Raw genomic sequence first — 21,579 nt, 5'->3', positions numbered from 1 at the left:
TTAGTCCGAGTACATGACTGCGGTACTGTACATGTTATTACGCACACACACACACACACACACACACACACACACACACACACACACACACACACAGAGTAATGAATGCTGCAGAGTATGATTATTGCATTTCACCCCCCCAAAAAAGGCTTAATATTTGAGCTGTTTTCAGTAATTTTGATTTATTCTCTTATTAACTCGCTGGTGTGGAGCTAATTTAATTAATGGATTTGATGGACATGTTTGTTTGTTTTTTTTCCTGCCAAACTTAATTTTCCAGTCTCACTCAGACATTACAGGACGTTTTGTCACACAGAAAATCCAGACGAAGGACTAAACAGAAGCAGTGATTAATATCACTCTCACACTAACGGTACTTGGATAAGTTATCTCTCGAAAAAACATTGTAAACCAGCATTTTTTGGAGGTAGACTTGAGAAATGAACATTTCTAGTGCATTATCTCACAGCCAAGAATCGTGCAATCATCTGTAAAAGCAGCAGTACAACACAGAACATCAGGGTGCACATGAATTGTCTGCTATATGGATTCTTTATCAGCTTAAATCAGGGGAAACACACGCTGAAGCCTCTGTATGTGATCGTGGCTCACATGCTTCTATGATACATATTGGGAGGATGTTGAGCACGTCGCCTCGCTCGCTCCTGATCACGTTCAGTTCGTGACACCAAAGTTCAGACAATTTTGAAATGCTGGGCACAGATGCGGGTCAAGAGAGTAAAAGGGCAGCTTATGAATAAGACAAGTAAGAAGCGATAACCCCATCTATGCTTTTTTTTTTTTTTTTTTTTTTCTTCCTGACACCCAGAATTACTTTGGAACGAGTCAACTTAGGACACTGAGGTACAAGATCCATTTGGAGAAAAAGGGAGGTCAGCATCAGTTGAAATTCACTCAATTCCAGCGACTTCTGGCATATAAACAAGAGGCACCATGAGCCCCCCCCCTCGACCTCTTACCTTAAGAGTTCCCCCGTGAAATAGGTTCTGAAGGCTCTGCAAACGCTAAGAAGGTTTTGCAGAAAAAAAAAGGATTTGTTTTTAACTTATCATGAGTTTGCTTGTAGAACCAATATCTGACTTTTGATATCTCAAAATAAGAAAATTAAGCTTTATCATGTGATAAGACCTAAGCACATGTCCGCCTGCCTGCCATATAATGCATTTTGAGCGATAGCAATTATAATGTAAATCTTTTTGTTTTCAGACCTTTTATGTCATAATGAACAGAGTAACTGTTTTAACTGTAAAAAAAATTCAGATTACCTGAAACTTTCCATCGTTGGTCATTTTTGGCCCAAATAACAAAAACTCTCCTTCTGCACATTTCCCCCTTTTTGTTTTCAAGTGAATTATGTCTTTCATCACCAGCACTAATCAACTAGCCTGCCAATCAGATCTGTTGCATTTTCACCGACGCATCAGCTTGGACCGTCTCAGTTGGTTCAATAACAGTTGGCAGTGGCAGATTTATTATTGCTGTCTTGAAATAGGTTTTATCACCGCGGACACGGTGAGGTCTCTCTGAGGGCGACACAGAATTTGAGAATTGGCCACCTTTGAATTCGCTATGCGGGAAAAGAGCTGTCATGTTGGAATGAAAGTTTTTATTTGGGGATCCGAGCTCAGCGGGACGACAGATGGAGTGAAGCCCCAGCGGGTATGTGGGTAAAGACACACTGTAGCACACAGGCGTAGATTTTATTAGGTCACAGCACACACACACACACACACACACACACACACACACACACACACACACACACACACACACACACACACATACACGCACGCACACACACGCGCGGTGTAGCAGTAACGTTCTGAATTAATTGTAGCACATACTTATATGTGCAATCATTTTTTATCATGTGGGTTAATATACCTGTTTGTAGCATTTGCAAATGATGATGATTTATATGCAGGCAGTAAAGAGACAGACTGAAACTCTCTCCCTCTCAGCTAGTAACTGCCATGCACATATTTATATGAAAAAAACAAAACAAAAATCCCTCTTTGTCTTCCTGTCATTTTCCTACTTTGAGCCTCCTTATCTTTGCGCAGTCAAACGCCCTAAGCACCTGAAAGCAGCCTTTTTAAATTGTGACTCTGCTAATCTCACCTACACTCGAGCACATGAAGGCATCATCTTGCGAACAGTAACCGAGGAAGTACTTCCCACTGAGGCCCTTTTTAGTTTGAAGAAATGTATGGTACACTATGACTTGGTTAATTCAACTGAGCATAGGAACTGGCAGGGGCCAGAGAAGTATGAGTTATAGAAGGTGGTCTTCCTTTCATTCCTCTACTGCTGCTGCTGCCGCTGCCTTCCATTAGATGAGCCAAGACGAGGGAGGAAAAAAAAACATAATTGTGATTGCATCAAAATGATTACCTAATCCTTAGCCCCCGTCTTCTCTCTCCACCAACAAATTGGATTTTGCCTCTTTCTTGGCAGGGCTATACAATTGCATTGTTTGTGTTTTGAGGCATTTCCTCTCATTATCACGAGGAGTTTGGCCCAGCAGCTCTTGTGTCCGTTTGTGCGTCACATCTACTCCTTGAAGAATCAATGCGCACGCGGTAAAAGGTGCGTCTGTTGAAACACATCCTCCTCAGACTCAGAGTAAAGAGTATGTTCATAGCATCGCCAGCAGATGGCAGTGTTTCATTACGTTCCTCACTCGTCCGGCCTTATTCCCCACCCTCTCTCGATCATATCCATTTTTATCCTTTTTTCCTGCAGGTCCTTAGAAACAGAGATTTTCCAGTCTGGCTCGCTCTGTGCTCAGAGCAAAAGCCTGCATCACCTTGTAAGGTTTTGTACCATTAATGAAATGGAAGCTATCTTTTGAGGCTGAGAGGTTTTGATGTACGCGGGTCTTTCAATCGAGCTCCGTCAAAGGGAATTTGGTATTAGGGTTCACCGGATACAGCCTCGACACACTGACCACTCTTCCTTCTCATGTGTCGGATGGTTTTGCTTTTCTTCTCTTCCCCCGTTTCCCCAAAGAGAGGATGACAGTTATCAGGCATGTGCTATATACCCTTCCCTGTCCCAGTCCAGTAGTGTCATCACAACTCTCGTATACCTCAAGCTACCTGACACTGCACAGTGGCTGTGTATGTACTGTGTCGACATACACTCACACTCACACAGTTTCATTCACACAGTGCAGACGTGCATTCACTTGCAGAGCATAGCTTTGAGACTGCGGCAGAGATCCAAGTGGCACCGGATCATTTTATCACGGTTTGTATTTCCATCTGCGTGTCCTCCTCCTCCTCCTCTTCCTTCTTGTCTTTTAGGGGTTTATTTATACAGCATCATCTTTCTCATTCCCCCCTCATCTTTCTGTTGCCTTTCCTTCCTTCTCCTTCTCTCTCTCTTTCTCTCTTTTGTTCCCATTGTCCGATGTATCTTGGACCAACAGAGGTGTTTGAACAGCGAGCGTGCTTACATGCATACTGTGAGCCCATTTTGGTAGCAGACTTGTATTTCCATGCAAAAGGCTTCACAATATGTTGCAGGACCTGTAGTCACGCTGCACAATAATACGCAGGTCCTCACTCTGCATACATTATGGACCATCTATAACCGGATTTACTCCGAGCTAGCTCAGGAAAAAGCGTGCGTGACAGCCAGTGCTTTGAATCTCAGCATTGCCTCTGAGTGTAAGTCGCGGTGAACGGTAACTGGCCATGTTTATGCCTATGGGATGACACACCAAGAGACTCCTTCAATTACAGCTAATGCGGGAATTCCAATAAACATAACAGACGTGAGACCGCTGAGGAAAAGCAGATCTTCATCCTTCCGTGTCTCCTTCTTTACTTTGTTTTTTTTTTTGTACCAGCATATAAAGGTAACCTCCTGACTTTCTGCCCTTCTTTCTTGAGAGTTAGTTTGCGTCCTGCCCTTGCCAATGAGCCGGTTTTCTTCTTCTATGAGAAACATGCCCGGTAGACGGGGTCTTCATTGAAAGTGTGCGGGCGGTGGCTGCCCGGTGATGACCTTTTCCGCATGCTCCGTTTGTGTATGAGACGCTCGCGAGTCAACCTCAGTGAAACCGTGGCCGGGGAGCAGCCCGCCTCTAATGTATGTAGATGTATTCCTAACTGAGGGATAGCTTTCTTGGTAATTGCTATATCAATCTGCACACTCCTATCCGTGCTGTCTCATTTCAGGCCCTCTCTTATTTCTCTCCCGCTTTCCTCTTCCTCTATTGCCCTAACGCACATGCTCAGACACACACACACACACACACACAGTCTGCTACACTCTCTTCCTCCGCCTCGTCCCCCCCCCGATTTTTCTCTCTCTCCTTGACTCACATCGATTCGGCGTTCGAACGTGTGGGTGTCGAACACGTTCTGAAGTTGCCTGTGAGAAACTGGCAGGGAGGAAAGAGTATATCCTGGTCGTCGAGCCCGCCGATACTTGCCGTGGAAGGGTCAGACATAAGCATGGCACCGACGCACAGACTTGCACACAGACCCCGAGCATTAATAAACAAATCCACCACAATGCCGAGTGCCAGTTTTATTGACAAGAACCCTGTTGTGTTCAATAAAACTCCACTCCCGGCGTCATTTTCACCTTGGCTGAGCCACGTGCTGGCCCAGAGGCGCACCACTTAATCACGACATCCTCTGCCTGCCGATTACAACACTGCCTCATCCTCCCTGGACAGATGCACCTGTCAAGAGAAATATGAATAGGGGGACTAAGTTGAAGTAATGGGACATGACCAGGGAGATGGAGAAGTATTGGTTAGTTTGTTAGTGCACAGTAATTAGCCACTGCCTGGCTTGTCTCGATGGCAATAAGGCATGGGAGGCAGAGGGAGAGTGGGAGGGGTCATTGGTAGACACGATTCAGAGATCCATACTAGTTACAGTCAAAGCGTACAGCCTCAGGTCCACTGTGATCCTCCCCTCCACTGCTTCTTTCACATGAAGCCCACCCCTGCAGCTTTTCGGCGATTCTTATCTTTGGGTTACAGATTTGGCCTGGAATAGAGATGGCGTTTTCCTCACAGTTTGACTTCATATACAGTATATCCACGATGCACATGGCACGGCGAAAGTCCTTTAGTACATTTATCACAATACATCAGGTGATTTATCACAACGAAACATCCTCAAATATTACCATGCGAGGGTTGTTTAAACTTCTCTCTGTTTACGCTTTTTTTTTCCTCGGCTCACACGCTCTCACAAGCAAGGAACGATGATTAACTGAGGGGTTAGTGTATATCCGAACCACTCTCGCCATACGCCGTATGGACAGCCACCTTAGATTAAATGGCAATAGCAACCAAAGTGAATTACCTCACTGCATCTTCAGACCTCTCAGCATAAAACTCCTGGGAGTTGAATTATGAGTGGGTGCAGCAAATTATTATTATTATTTTTTTTTTAAAGGTATCTTGCCTTCCGGTCAAGGCTTTCTCTGGGGGGGGCCTCACGTGCCAGCTTGCCTACTCATCCATGTTCATCTTAATGGTTGCGGGGGCAACCTGCACATACAGTACGCGTATCGTATACACGCACATAGACAAACATACACACAGGCTAGAAGACAGTGTCACTGCTTAAGGCTGACAGTCCATGCTATAGTCACACAAAGCTGCAGATTTTTTGCAGATGGTTTTGATGACTATTTGAAATGCAGTATTTCCTCCCACACATACAATTTGCACTCCTCTTAACAATAATAGGGACATGCACAAACAATATTGACTTCCACAGAGTCCCAGTTTTTCTGCAAATTATATATCTGGCAGGGAACTCCTGGTGGATTTGAGACAAAACCTAACCAAAGGATTATAAATGAGCTGCTTGTCTGATTTACAGTCTCCGTGTTGCTCAGCTAAAGCTCCCTACCTCAAAGTCGGACTGTATATAGAAATGCTAAGTAGCCTTTCCCTTGACAAAAGTCCACACATATTTCCTGGTGTAAACATTTTAGAGGACCCAGAAATGGTAACTAGGCTGCCGAGTCTCTTTTAACCTTAGAGGCCAGTGGTTCTGTAATGTGACATATCTACAGTCAGTGAAACGAAAAAATAATAATAATTATCCTCAATGGTAAATATCCTGCAAGAATCATTTGACTAAAGCATTTCTTTGACCTGTGAGTCACAGTCTCTCAGGGATGAGTCCTCCGCAGCCCGGAATGGAGATAGAGGCAACGCCGAAGGGATTTACCAGACACACATTGAAAAAATTTAATTCACATGAGTTTAAAGCAATTCAGTTTAGAGTTGGCCAACTTCAGTTACTTGCTTGGGTTCATATAAGTTCGGAAATCCACAGGAACGCTTTTCATATTTTGCGAAAAAGCTGTAAGTGTGATTTTGATGGGGGGTGCCAAAGGACAAAACTATTATTCTTTTCACTGTTTCATGACAAAAATTGGAGAGCAATTGTTGTTGTTAAAAACAAACAAAAATAGCAACCAGCCTTTTCATAATAAAAAAAGAAAAAGCAGCTAAAAGAAGAAATGCCTTTGAATTAAAAGCACAGCAGGACATTGTTCCCCTGATGCTCTGGGCTGAGAGTTTTTATTTTTTATTTTAACATTAGTCATTCATAAAAATGCATGAACAGCATGGCAAGGGTTTTGATAGGCAAGGTAAACCAACCAATGGTTAAGCCTGCGTGTTTGAATAGCGCAGCACTCAGAAACCCTTTGATTTTCCCTGGTGGCTTCGTGAATGGAAGAGATAACCCGTAGTTTTGATCTACGTTTGGAAGAAGCACTAATGCACCAGTGAAGTCGCTCAGATGAGTGCAGCTTTGTCGACTGGCCAATTTATCTGTCATTTTGTGATAATGGAGCGTTGTGTGACAGTACATCCATATACAACGGTGATCCAGAGTCCAGCGATCCCAGAATCCATAAAGCCAGTTCTTATCTGCCATTTCTTTCTGAAACAAAAACAACTCTGAAGCACAGGGAAATGTTGAGTCCTAAGAATATCTCAATGCATTGTTTGAAGAACTCGGCTTCATCAGAAACAAACACAACCAACAAGACTAGGTCAAAACTTTGTATATGGCTGGAGTGCTTTTCTGACTTACACATGTCAAAATGCTGTGGTAAAAACAACTCGCTCTGTATATGTATGATGTCTACACATTGTATTTACATTTACTCTGTTGAGTCAGCTGGTTTTAGCACATTGTGAAGCCGGTTTAATGTCCAGTGAACATGATGTGGGAAATTTACCTCATGCGTACGGTTCCTTCGGGTAATTTATTGAAATATTTTGCGGGCGTTCCACCTCTCTGCCACTCTCTGAACCAGGTATAAGCAGAGAGAGGTGAACTAAATTTGTCGGAAAGTGCCTCTTTGATAAAAAAAAAAAAAGATTTAGTAATAAAAATTGGAAACCATTCGTGCCAATTCAATTTGAAAGAGCAGCAACTCTCATAATGGTATAACCTCAGTAAGTCACGTGGCACTTTGCCAACCAATGGTATAACTTGATCACAAACTCAACTCTATCACTCGTTCCTTCGTCTATTGATTCTTCTTTTTCAACTTTCATGTTTAGAGGATGCTCTTTGAATGATAATTCAGAGTTACATGATGCCTCTCCCCTCACGAGCATAGCTTCCTTTGTCGAGACCTCTTTGTCGAGTGTAGTGAAATTGACTGCTCTCTTTCACACTCTTGGTTTCCCCGCATTATGTCTTTATCTTATTAGTTCCACATCTTTTGCCTTTATCCCTTTCCCCCGTCTTGTAATTGTGCCTACTAAAGCATCCGCAGTGAGTGCGTCCCCATTGTGTGCAGTTCTTCTCTCACTTAAAGCCACCGTGGCGTCCAGTAGCAAATAAATCTTGGCTGAGGGTTGTGAGCGTCTTCTAAAAAAAAATAATATCTAGCAACATATGCAGCAGTTGAATAAGAAAACTTTTGGAAATGATCCTGACCAATGACTGCCTATTGCACATCCCCACACTTCTCTACTCAGGGGTGAACACCCAGTAACATACACAGCTAGTGGATGCTCTAATGATACATCCCTCCTCATGTAGCAGATCATAGTGAACCGCAAACAAACGACTGAACATCAATCTAATGACTGCACATCTTCAGTTAAAGACCATGATGTAATCTTCCTGTGTCAAAACAGTGTGCTTCCATAAATGATCCAATGCCGTGCATGCTCTGCAAATAAGAAAGTGAGTGATGTAGAAAAATATTGTTTTTGCAAATTTACTGCCAGTCCTGTTCTTTTGTGCTGCCTTTTTTTTTTATTTATGATCTCTTCAGATCATAAACTGGTTCAGTGGGGGTTTCCCGGTAGCTCGGTCTGCTTTTACAAATGATGGGACCAAATAGCATGTTGTGCTGCTGCCTCACTGTCTACCCTTTTAACATTTGCTTGTCGTTTTTCCCTAGCTTTACTAGGAGTCAAAAACTAGACAGGTTCCCTATAAAAGCACAGTGTTAAATCAGTATCACAGTGTTAAAAAAGAAAAAAACAGTGCAACAAACATCATGCATTTGATGGAACACATCAATAGCAAAACACATATATAGGGGAAAAATTGAATCAGAGAAAAGCTAGATGTGCTGTAAGCCTGGTATAGATTTAACACAGCAGAGGAGAATAAGATATGTGTAAAGAAAAAGAAAAGGGGCCGGAAGACAAATCAATCGTGCCCTTTTCATCTGTTGTCACCACTCTGATCTATCAGTCACAGCCTCAACTCGACTGTGAAGGAACAGGAAGTATTGAGTTGTCGGATGAATGAATACAGAGTATTTGCACCTTTCAAAGGAATGAAAAGAAACTTCCTTCATGCGACTGAATTATTTTGTTGAAATTTCATGTGATCAATTTCCAACTGTTGACATTCGTGTTCCAACCAAAGAATATATTTATATTATACATATTTTAAACTATTTGTTTACAGATGTTCGACAAGCTGTGTAACAAATCACAAATCATTTCCACAACTGAAGTCCCCGAAGGCAAGACATTAAAGTCAAGTCTAAATCCTGAGGTTGGGTTCAAATCCTCAACAGGATCTTCACATGCTCTTCACTAAGTGTGTTTCCTGAATACACTTTTAACAAATTAATATCAACACTTAATTTATGTTAAGTTCAATTTAAACAAAATTTCTTCTTCCATTGATCGTACCAACAAACACAAAGGACACCCTATCCTTACCGTATTACATGAGCCCACATTTGCATAATCAAGTCTTGCAAACCTTTTATTTTGAGACACTGGTTCAAACTTGAGCAAAGAACTTCCATTTCCTGAGTCCATTGTTATCACTCACAGACCAAATATGCAGCATGCCCCACGCGATATTGTTAATGTTTTGGTCTGTAGACCCATACATCTCCAGGAACGGTATTATCACAGAGTCCATGCGCGATAATACAGACGTAAAACCAATGTTTTTCAACAACAGCAAAAAATGAAAACCTCCCTGCTTTTCCTTTTCAAAATGTCTGCATGACTTCTTGTCTATGACCTCTATGTGGCTCTGTCCCGTCCCGTAGCCCAATGTAGCTCATAGGTACATTGACCAGCACAATGACAATAGAACCCAAGTTGAAAAAAGGATTCTGTTTTTTTTCCTGCGTAACTGCATGTACATGTGAAAAACATTTTTTTGGGGGGTAGCAAGATTGCTTTTGTCAAGTCCCACAAGCCATTGTATGGAGTGCTGATTTTGAGTGCAGCTGATTTGGACGAAAGAGAGAGAGAGAGAGAGAGAGTGAAGGGAAGCTGGGTCATTGGGAGGGAGGGAGGCAGTGTCCAGCAGGATCTTTTCTTCTGAAGAGAAGTGAGGTTTGGGGTCATTGTTTTGCTATACAGGATTTGGAAAAAAAAAAAGCATAAAGTTACACAAGAAAACTGTGGGGTTCAGTGTCTTGCCCAAGGACACTTTGACAGCTGGGGAACTACCAACCCTTCCGACTAACGGATGACCCGCTGTATCTCCCGCCCTTGTTACTGTGTATCTGCACGTCCGATAGCACAGCAGGAAACACCGTGTCACGGGAACACCTCTTCCCTTCTTACACACAGTGTCTGCTGCGCATAATTTTGTATCCCCCTGGTCACTGTAGAAGTTCAGACAGCTCGCCGTGTCGTTAGTGGTCTTAATCTTCATTAAGACACCGGGACATTAGTGGGACACACCACCAAAGAGCGTACGAGAGGGTTACTCAAGCTCCTGCTGCGTAATTAATGAAATCCTCATTTTCTCTCCATCATTTCTCCTCAGTCAGACCCACTAGAGCAAAGAGGAAGACAGAGAAACATAAATTTAAATGTTAATTGCATTTTTTTTTTTTTACAGAGATCAGCCACAAAGAGGGTTTTAATGATGTGGCGGATGATCAGTGTATTGTTTTTATTTTTGACTCAGTCAAGCCATGAAGCCTTGGAAAATAACTGAAACTACAATTTCCATTTTGAATCACACGAGGTGCGAAGTAGTATTTTGAAACAGGCCATGGATATGCGTCGATCTGCCACAACATTTGAACAGGTTTTATTTTTAATATAGCAGCTAATGGATGAGTACTCCTGTAAGTTATAACTACCCTTACTTTTTCCGGGCATTTCTCTCTAAGTCTTTTATTACCTTAAAGGTGTATTATGTTGCTATTTCTGTGGCTATGAAGAGGCAGCTAGTTTTTAGGCTTTGAAAAATGGGATCTCCTTGAGCTTTCCTGACGTGTGGCCATACCGCCGCTATTGCTTTTCTCAGTCACAACCGATCGTCTGGATCTCAGGGCCACAGGAATAAACTGCAATGCCCTCCATGATCTCTGCACTTCCAATTTCCTATCGGTACCTAAATACGTGCAATCGCCAGAATACAAGAAACTCTGGCTTCAACATCTCTCCAACCCTGATTTGCGCTGAGCTTGGGGGCCCAACCCCCGCCCCCCGCCCCAACACTCCAACATCCCCTCGTTATGGTATAGACAGTCACAGCATGGAGTTAATACCAGCACAGAGAAGCCCCCTGGCTGGGAAGGTAATGCCATGCAACTAACCGGATGTCTGTGTGTGTAATGTGAAGATATTTAAATACCAAAGGATAGCTCTGGAAACGGGGAACATTATATGTACTCTTAATGGTGTGAAGAGCCGACTGAAAAGTGCTCTTTTACAGGTGTGCGTTACCGGAGAAAAAGTGTTATCACACCCGATGATGAGATTACAGAAAATGTAATATTGCTTTATTTAATTTTTTTTCCATCTCCCACTGCTCTTACTGCGAAGACAGAGGGGGGCTGGCGGCAATGGCACTTTCCCTACTTTCACTTACTGCCATCTTGGCCTCAGTTAAACTGTGAAGGCCACTGTCACAGGTATTCACAGATTGGTTCCAAGAACGAGGTGTGTGTGTGTGTGTGTGTGTGTGTGTGTGTGTGTGTGTGTGTGTGTGTGTGTGTGTGTGTGTGTGTGTGTGTGTGTGTGTGTGTGTGTGTGTGTGTGTGTGTGTGTGTGTGTGTGTGTGTGTGTGTGTGTGTGTGTGTGTGTGTGTGTGTCTGTGGGGGGGTGTCTGTAACAAGATCGTGTGGGTAACACAAACTCACTTAACCCAGGCAATAGGTCAGTTAATTGTCTCTTTTTCCTCAAGCACTGTTGCAGCCTCCGAGAATCTCAGAAGACTGATTATATTTGCAAGTGTCGTCCTTGTGCTTCATTACGTCTTGTTTTGTTTTGTTCGCCGTTGTTAGAAGGCAGAAATAATCCCTACCACTTGCAACCGTGAGTCCCTTGTAGGGACACAGACCCTGAAGATTGGTACCAGTGGCTCAGCGAATAGCTGCACCCTTGTGTTTCCCAAATCACGTGGCTAGTTGTGCCTATTTCTGGATACTATTTCTGTGATTCTTTTTTTTTTTCTTCTGCTTGCCAAGATGCTATCATGTCCTCATTTACTGTACTCCCTGGCATAGTGGAAAGGCCTGACTTCCAGTAACATTGATTCCACCTATCTCCAGATCACATCAAATGAGATTAGAGGAAGATGGCAGGTGTGCCTTTGCTGATGACCCTCAGCGTGTGTCCTGTTTTGAACAACTGGACACTGCTGTGAAATGAACATCTGTAGGACTTTCTCCTGCCTGTTTGGCAGCTTCTGCCTACAGCACTACATTGGTTAATCATTAAATAAATATAGCACTCTAAAATCGGCTTAGTGAACCGTGTGAGAATTTTCTGACTGTCAACGCTATTGTCATTCTATCCTCCGTTAATTAAAAAAAAAAGATGATAGTGGCAGCAGTAGGGCCATGGCTACTTTATTAGGTTTTCATTTAACATGCTGGATTTTTATACAGTACAGAGACGATGCAGACATCTTAATGACTTAATTACAGAATTGGTTGTGTAAGCCATAACGAACAACATTTCATTTTTCCCTGGTCAACCTTCAATAAGTTGGCAAAGCAAATCGCAAAATGTCCACATCCCAGACTCACCTAATCAGTACATTATTGGAATTCTTAAGATCCCTGGCACAGACCACATAGGAACTGTATATCAATGTGTTTTAAGGCAAAGCCTCACGAATGTCAGCCATTTTAAAATCCCAGAGAGCCACTGGCAGGTGCTTGACACTGGTATTGTAGCGGTAAAGAGGCAAACATGTGAGATGCAAAAATCAAGGTAAATACCCTTCAACCAGGATGATAGCTGTTGACAGACAACCTTGTGAACATAAACCGATGATTCATAACTGAGAGGCAGAGCCCCAGTGTGATTAGTAAATTAGAGGGATAATCGTGTGGCTGCTTGAACTTGCACTAAAAGCTTCATTTGACATGCGGTTTGCTCACTGACCTCAATGGCTTTAACTCCAGGGGAAGTCAGGGAAGGAAGAAAAAAAAAGTTTGACTATTTGGAGAAGATGGGGGGGGGGGGATGTTAAAAAATAAAAAAGGCAACTGAGAATGTCATGCTTAATTTGATTAAAGGAAGGCATCTTTGCAGTAAGTAAAAGCCAAGGACTGAAGAAATTTAAGACATTGCAGCAAACATTTTAAACTTTTTTTTTTGTCTATTGTTTTTGAGATCAAAGGGCCAAAGGAAAACTTTCAGTATTCCCATGCCATCACACAGTACAGTGAAATGTTGGAGACTGTCTCGTGTGTTCGTGCCAATCCGTTTCCCGACCAAAATCCGCCCTCACCCAATTCTCCCAGCAGCTCACTGTGGGTCCAGATTCATAGTCCTCTGCCAGGGAGCCTGGGCACTGCTCCAACTACCATTACCTGGGCAGGCGCGGAGCCTTGTTGGCCTTATTGTGCTACTGTACCGTATGATTTATGACTCTGTCTCTGTGCATCTGCTGCATTAATAAACATCCAAGCACACAGTCATAATTAAACCTACACAGTTTTGAATACAAGCTATATCACACCTTCAGTATCATGAGCGTCGGCGCTGAGCATGCTGTTAGTTTAGAGCACATAGTTCTGGTGATTGCATTTTCACGCTCAGTCATCATATACAGTAACATGGCCGTTAATTTGCTCAAAGACAGGTGACCTTCTGTTTGTACTTAAGTGCACCTGGGGGGAAAAGAAAAGAAAAAAACGCCTGTATTATATGTTTTATGACTCTTCCTGACGTTGTCATGGTAACAAAACCTTGACGCAGACAATGGTCACTTTCTTAGTTTCCAGACCTGCCATGGCAGATGTCTGAGTCAGGAAGAAGGAACGGCGAAGAAAGAAAACAAATAATACTTGCACTCTCATTGAAACGACTGTGCACTGGAACATTGTTCTGTCTGAAATCACTGCTTCATTTTTGTAGGAAAAAAACCAAGACAAAAAAACAACTAGGAAAAGCAATGAGATGTCAAGCGTTGCAAACCCAGGGGAACATGTCGTGCTTGTGAGGATTCCGGCGTGTTGCTCCTGAAGAGGGACTGTCGCCGACCGGAATTATACGAACATTCAAACAAACAATGCATTTGAATATGCGTTTCAGGCATCCGTTTTGAGGGAGCAATGCCCACGGAGAACAACATTTGTTAATGTTATGTTAAAAATGTTGATTACACTGAAAGCGGTTTCTTTTTCCTAATCAACTTGATTATATGCAGAATCGTTATCTCCCCTGACGGAATGAAAGCTGCGGGATGCGAGTTCAATCGTTAATCAAGATGTCCTGACCACTGGGAATCGTGTGTCTTCCCAATATGTTTGCGAAAGTGGTACGCTCACTTCAGGAAACTTTTGTGTACGGGTGCTTCTTCTTTCGATGGATGTCTCTAGTTTACTCTCATAAACAGTGCTGCTCATGATATCATATTGTGTAATTTGTCAAGACACTCTGGACATGTGGAGAGTAGAGTCCGGTGGTCGCCTGAAGACGTCCCTGTTGAGCACTGTGCAACAATTCCAGTCTTATATATGTTTCATCTAAGATTTGTTCCTGTGCTCATGTTTATTGAGGGTAGTTGTGGACTTTATTGTGAAAATGTATACAAACTGGACACACTGAGCTTAATGGGGCATGTACTCACTATTTTAGGAATACTGTGCTTTTAGCTTGATTTCCTGCTGTTGACACTATTTTATTAATTCATGCATCTCTACCTTTCTCTGCTCCAATTGGCCCTTTTCCTTTCTGGATTAATTATTTAGGAATTCTTTAATGTTTGATTTTTAATGTGATATTGGTGTGGTATATTTACTATGCAGGACATTTTTTTGCTTTTCATAGGAACGCATGTTTCCTACATAACATGTAGCTGCCAGAAAAAAGGACAATACCACCCAACTTAATAATTCATATAGTCCTCTAAGGACCAAGGGTGGACAATATCAGACATGGACATCTTTAGGAAAACTTTATATTTGCTTTGAGGTCAAGCTGATGTACTGCACAATATATAAATTAACATGGTTGGGAGATCACATATTTTTTTGTTTTATCTAGGAATATATTTTAGCTTCTGAGTAAAATGTTCCTGATATTTGTTATCTTAATTTTCATCCTACGATTGAATAGCATTTTTCATATCATATTTTACACAGCTGTGCATCTACAGCCTTTTGTGTGTGTGATTGCCAGTTAGTTTGATGAAAACAATGTCAATGTCAATCAATTTGATAGGGTGCATGGATGAGAGCATCTCCTCTGAATCAAAGATGATGTTTGGAACAGTTGTTTCAATTTTTGATCTAGAAATTACTTAAAAATAACACAAAAAAAACATTCAACTGTAGCATCTGTTAAAGATGGAGTTGTTAATTAACCCTAACCCTAAGCTGCTCTGCATTTTTCCAAAACCAGTTTTTTTCCTTGACTTCAACACTCTTTAGTATTATATGAAGCATTCCGCTTAGTTTAGTTGATGATATCCTGTAAAGATTGTATGTTTTGAGCTCTCGTTTTTCAGATGTCCTACTGTTGTTGCATATAAAAGATTCAGCACTACCTAGTTTAGATTACTTTACAATATAAAGACATGGTAAAAGCAGACCCTTGAAATATTCATTAGACCTCCTGGATATATATATATATATATATATATATACCATAGACAAGGTACATGTACACCAATTACCCTCTGTTGAGAGCAAAAGCCAAAACCCCATTACATACCTTCACTAAAACATCAACATCACATAATATACAGGTTGGGGCATGACTTGCCCAATACTTGGTCGGCCATCATAGTGATAGGTAATTATGATGAACGATCGACAAACAAGCCATAACTTTGTACACCACACAGGTACACTCACCTCCTGGTGTGTATCACAGATCAGTTCTGTTGCTATTATCCGAAAATACGAGGTGGGAGTTTGGGGAAAATCCGCAAAGCTCTTGGGAGCTTTGCCCAAATTCAAAACGATGCACAAATGAAAAACAGTTGTTTAAGTTTGGATTGTCGGTTTTGAGGGAAATATTGGTCAACACAGTTGTCAAAATATTCGTCGCTTTGAGACTACTGGGGCGTTACGGGGAGTTGATGTAGTCGCTGTAGAAAAGGAGTGGTGTACCAACAAGGATGCAGGGCTCGACATTGCTGCATGCAAAGCGAATGAATGTCTGTTTAGACATCCTCATGTAAGACATAGAACATATCAGATATGATTGGGCAATTATCAACTAACACCAGCTCCTGCACCTGGCTGAGCATCTACGAGGCTCCATTAAGTATAGTATCATGTGTCAAGTCAAGTCAAGTCAATTTTATTTCTATAGCACATTTACAGACGGCTGAGCCGCACCAAAGTGCTTCACAAGAAAAGTGCTTAAGTGCAATAAACAAAGAATAATACAATACAATAATATAATAGGTAAAGTAAAGCAAAAAGAAAATTTAAAAGGTAACCAGGGAACACTATGCACTGGCACTTAAAGAGACACTAATCGAAGGCTAGTGAAAAGAGGTGGGTCTTTAAATGGGACTTAAAAATATTATTATCATCACATGGTCAAAGTGTAAATGAACTCCCATCAATCCATCCATCCATCCATTATCTACACTGATAATCCTGTGATGGTTGCAGGGGGGCTGGAGAGGCAGGGTTCACCCTGGACAGGTCGCCAGGCCCATCACAGCGGCAACATTCAGAGCCAAACAGCCATTCACACTCACACTCACACCTACAGGCAATTATGACTCTCCAATTAACCTAAGCTGCATGTCTTTGGAATGTGGGAGGAAGTCGGGGTATCTGGAGAAAAAGCCCACGCAGACACAAGGAGAACATGCCGACTCCACGGAGAAAGGCCCCCGTACAGACGGCAGGTTCTGAACCCTGAACCTTCTTGCAGTGAGGCGAGGGTGCTAACCACTGCACCGCCCACAAACTCACACGCACCCATTCATTGGCATTTGTCTCCCGCTTTCTCTAATTGACAATTAGTGGGTTTAAAGTGGATGTACTAATCCACTCTTATTTATTGTCTTTCCAAAGTTTCTTTCAACTGTGTGAGAAGGCCAAAGCCCAGCTCTGAGTCAGAAGCTCTTCATTAGCTTAATCAATCAGAGAGTGGGTTATGACAAACACTCCTCCTGGGCCCGAGTGGGCAGAGCTTTGTCAAACAGTGTAATAGTCACAACAGAACAGTCTGAACCCCGGAACAGGGAAACCAGAGGCAATAGAGTGGTACGTTCAAGACATTGTTGAACTTCCCCCTCAGACAAAATAGCTGTCATGCAATATTTAAAAGACCTGGGAGGCAGATTTGAAGTAGGCTGATGTGACATGTGCCCTGTCTCACTAGTTGATGCCCCAACGTGGGGTCAAACTACTAACATCACCCCTTATGGGGCAAATATAAGGTTGCCTCTGGCCCTGATACCCTGTCAAAATCAAATGGTCAATCAAATAGAAATATGGGCTTAAAGTCTGGCATAGAGTTTGAGGGGAAAATAATGAATAAATAAATAGATAAAAACTCATCCCCTTCATCACCCTGCAGATAAGACATGTCTAAGCACTCTGAGCAAGAACCCTATCATAAAACTACAGCACACAGTATATTTTTTAAACCATATGAACCACATAAAATCTTAAGGTAGGAGGTGACACGTGCCAAGAAATGGCTGCTTTTTTCTTCCCATTATCGTTTTTTTTTTCCGGACTACATTTAAGTCAGCTGCATAATAGATCGAAGCATTAGAGGCATAGAGTGTACTTTACCAAGCATTATGCTAAGATAAATTTACTCTTTTCCTTAAGGAATTCCAAAGTGCTTTGAGATTTTGACATGTCGTATTGAAACGCTTTAAAATCCTGCACGAGCAAATATGCTCTGCTGAATTATCCTTGAACAATACACCGACTCTGCTCTGTGAGCTTCTTCAAAGGGATTAAAAGTTCAAATTAAATTTTTGATACAGGTTTGTTAAAATACCTTCTTTTTTTTCTTGCTGTATGGAATGCATTGAGGAATAAATGGATAAAAGACCTACAAGGAAAAAAGAAAAATCACAGTGATATATTACAGTATATTGGAATTTTGGATGTTGTTTTGGTGTTTATTAGGTACAAAAGGAAGCTTTGCTGCAGCATTTATTTTTCTCTTTCACAAACCTTTTTATTATTTAACATGTGCCCTTAAAGCATACAACAAACAACAAAGTAATCGATAATGAGCTTTCGAAGACAACAGAAGTCTAAAAAAAGAAGAAATAAAACGAGTTTAACATGCGGGAACTCACTCTACCACTCACATATGTGAGCTTGTTGGAGGGTGACTTCAGCCCCCACCAATTACCTTGAAAACCTCCCAGCCTTTGTCAGCCCAGCGTTCGCTACTCTTTCTACTCTGCCTATTCCCAACTCCCAGTGATAATTGCAACCTGACATCCTGTGTGGAATAACAATTGAGCCGAGTCCTCGGGGAATGTTCTCAATTTCCCTTCATGTTCTTTTCTTCTTTGCATCGCTCTGAGATCTGCATTGCATTGAGCTTTGTTGTGCTTCCTTTTTGCCTTTAATAAAGCTCTAATTTCTGATGTAGTCGTCAATATGAGGACAACTACACCTACATGATTCCTGAACAAGGCAGACAAGTAATAGTGATTTTTTTTCCTGGATTATCTTGATGCAATTTTTTCTTTATCCCATTCATCCCATTTGTTTATCCCTTATAATTTCATATATATATTATATATGTGTGTGTGTGTGTGTGTGTGTGCGTGTGTGTCCCCTATATGGGAGTGACTTGCCTTCCTGGAAAATGTTATGATTACGGCATCCATATCTTAAAATTGGGGATAAGATCTCATAATTAGAAGCTATCTCTTCATAGCAGTTATAGGAAAACTCACAAAACGGAAAGCAATGGCATTTATGAGACAAAACTATATTTATTTATTTTTGCCAGGATATAGTCATTTCCGTTTAAAACGGACTTGACCATGACGGCGCCATCTGATTTAATTTTCTTTTTTCTCATTTCCTTGGTTTCAGGCTTTGGCTCGTATTGTGATGTAAAAGGAACTGATCTCCTATCATTAATGGGCTAGTAGTAGGTTTTTTTTGTTTGACAATGTACAATGTACAATGTACTAGAGATCTGGAGGCCACTCATCAGAGTCTGACAGAAGCAAACGTCAAAACTATTTCTTGGTGACATGAGCAGCACAGATGCATTACTTGGACTTAGAGTCGAACAAGCTTTGTTCAGAAGATCAATCTTAATTTCATCTCCGTGTTTCCAATACAGAGATAGATCTGGAAAATTAGGACTATAACTGGAAGCGACTAGTCTTGGTCAGTCCACAAAACAATTAAAAAAAGCTTTCCCCGAAACTGAAAAACCTGTCTCATCTTGTATATGAAGCCATAACAGAAGTAACATCATGGCTGTAGGTTGTACATGATAAAAATCTATTTATTCAGATTTCTTGTTTTATATGTTGACTCACTATTGACTGTCTTTCCCTGTGATACTTTTTCGTGTTCTATATTTATCTATTTTTCATTTCTTCTTTTTTGTTTTCTGTTCTTCTTAAGATATTTTTCTGTAGCCCCAAACTATCAATTCCTTTCCCATCTATGTTCTTTTCTTTTTTCTCTGCAAATTCCAGTATTCACTACATTTTTCCTGCCAGCTGCAGACGGAAAGTAGGTTATGCTCGGTGCAGTCGTTCCTCTCTCTTACCTTACATGTTATTATACATCATTTGACAGTCTGTCACCCTGCCCCAGGATTAGACTGGCTGAGGGGAGACCAAACACTGCACCTTTGCTCTGTTCTATTACCCAGCACTTGCCAAACTCTTCATGTGTGCCACAGAGCCACAACTTACAGCTTCTTCCCTCCCAGAGTTTATTTCTACCTTAGATGACACTGGCATGTAACTTTGGTTGGGCTGGCTGCTGAAGTTAAAGAAGCTTTTTTTATTGAATTGGTTTTGCTGAACAGAAGGTTTGCAAGGCTAACCCCAAATTGCTATCATGTTGGTCCAATAAATGGAAAGGGAGGATATGATAAAAACACAATTTGCAGACATTTGTGAGGCAATTGGTGTTTCTATTCACTGAACCATGAATATTCCATATCTCTCTAAATTGGACAAAGCCAGATCAGGAAACAGTCAAATTAATTAGTTTATTACCATTGTATTCACATAATAGCCAAGGGAGATGAACACATTCTGTGTGTGTAAGCTGAGTCCTGTTGTGCTGCCCTGTATATAATACTTCATCAGTTAGAATCATAAGCATGCATCATGCCCCCTGATGAGATGGAAATGATACAATATAAAGATGCAATGCAACATGAGCTTTCATTTCTCGGGTCTTTTCCTCTGCGTATTTTTTACACAGTATGCTGAATTACCATTAACTAAACTCTCAAAAATTTGCTTCACTAACTCACCAGGCTCAAGGTCATATATAAAGGACATGATAACCATAAAATAATCAAACAGTATGAGGTGTGCAGAAGGGCACTTTCACTTTGTGCTAAAGATATCCCAAAAACAAATACAGACATGAATTAGCAGAGTCTGAAAAGCTGTGGTGTTAAAAATCAAGGTTGCCTTTTTCTTTTTTCCCCCCTTCTTCTTTCCTCTGGTCATACCTCAAACAGAGCCCTCCGCCCTGAAAGTCAACAGGGAGTGAACGTTTTATACCTAAAGAGATTCTGGGCGGAGTATCACTTTAAATTTATTATCTCTGACTCATGCTGCCCTGTGTTCGGCCTTCTGTTTGTGCCCCTGGTTTTGCCCATCTTAGTCATGGTGGCTGATTGTTGTAGCAGTTTATCCTCATTCAGTGCCACGATTTGCATACATTTGAGTTGACTTGTAAACAAACCTTTGTGAATATTTGACTGTTGTTTGCCAAGGTATAAAAACCCAATGGAAGCCCTTTTTTGTGCTTTAAGCAATATAGTTCTATTATGAATTCCATGGACTTCTGAAATATATGTTGTTGCGCAGAGTGGAAAAAAAAGTGATTTAGTTAATTTGCAAACTCGAAAATGCTTTCGAGTTTGACTTTCATTTTCTTCTTCAAGGGATTTAGTACAAAACACTTTATCCCTTTTGGGGAGAAAAATACAGCTTGAACTTTCCTACTCAGTATTTTCAAAGCTTTTTTGGTAAGCACTGGTCCCAAACCTTAATGTTATCCTGATACTGCCTCTCTATTCATGCATGAAATCGTTTTGTTTAAATATGTATGATGATCATATAATTTTGTGTATGCTGAACACCCTGCCTTTGAGATAAAACACTTCTGCCACTGTTGCTGTTAATCTTCCTTTTCCTTATATCATTATTACTAATATTAAACTTTAACTGTTGTTATCATCTGTATTGTTGTCATTATTTTATTAAACTATTGTAATATTCTATTATAATATATTCCATTACAAATACCATTGTACTATTTTACTATTAGACTTATAATATATATTATAACTCATATATATTTTCCACTTACAGTTTACATTTAGAGAAGCACAATGACAAATACAGTAACAACACACTAGGCATATATTGTATATATTGAAATTATATTCCATAATTATTCACAATAACCAAATCAAGATAACTAGATTCC

General features: G+C 41.1%; 1 protein-coding gene across 8 annotated transcripts in view; it reads left to right on the top strand.

The window, feature by feature from the left end:
- The window catches only part of ctnna2 (catenin (cadherin-associated protein), alpha 2), a 301,922-nt gene that overhangs the window by 86,971 nt on the left and 193,372 nt on the right, over positions 1-21,579 (top strand). The gene's annotated exons all lie outside the window — the stretch shown is intronic.

Source organism: Scophthalmus maximus, chromosome 8 (assembly GCF_022379125.1).
Source record: "Scophthalmus maximus strain ysfricsl-2021 chromosome 8, ASM2237912v1, whole genome shotgun sequence".
NCBI classification, from domain to species: domain Eukaryota; kingdom Metazoa; phylum Chordata; class Actinopteri; order Pleuronectiformes; family Scophthalmidae; genus Scophthalmus; species Scophthalmus maximus.
This window is presented reverse-complemented; position numbering and strand designations above follow the sequence as displayed.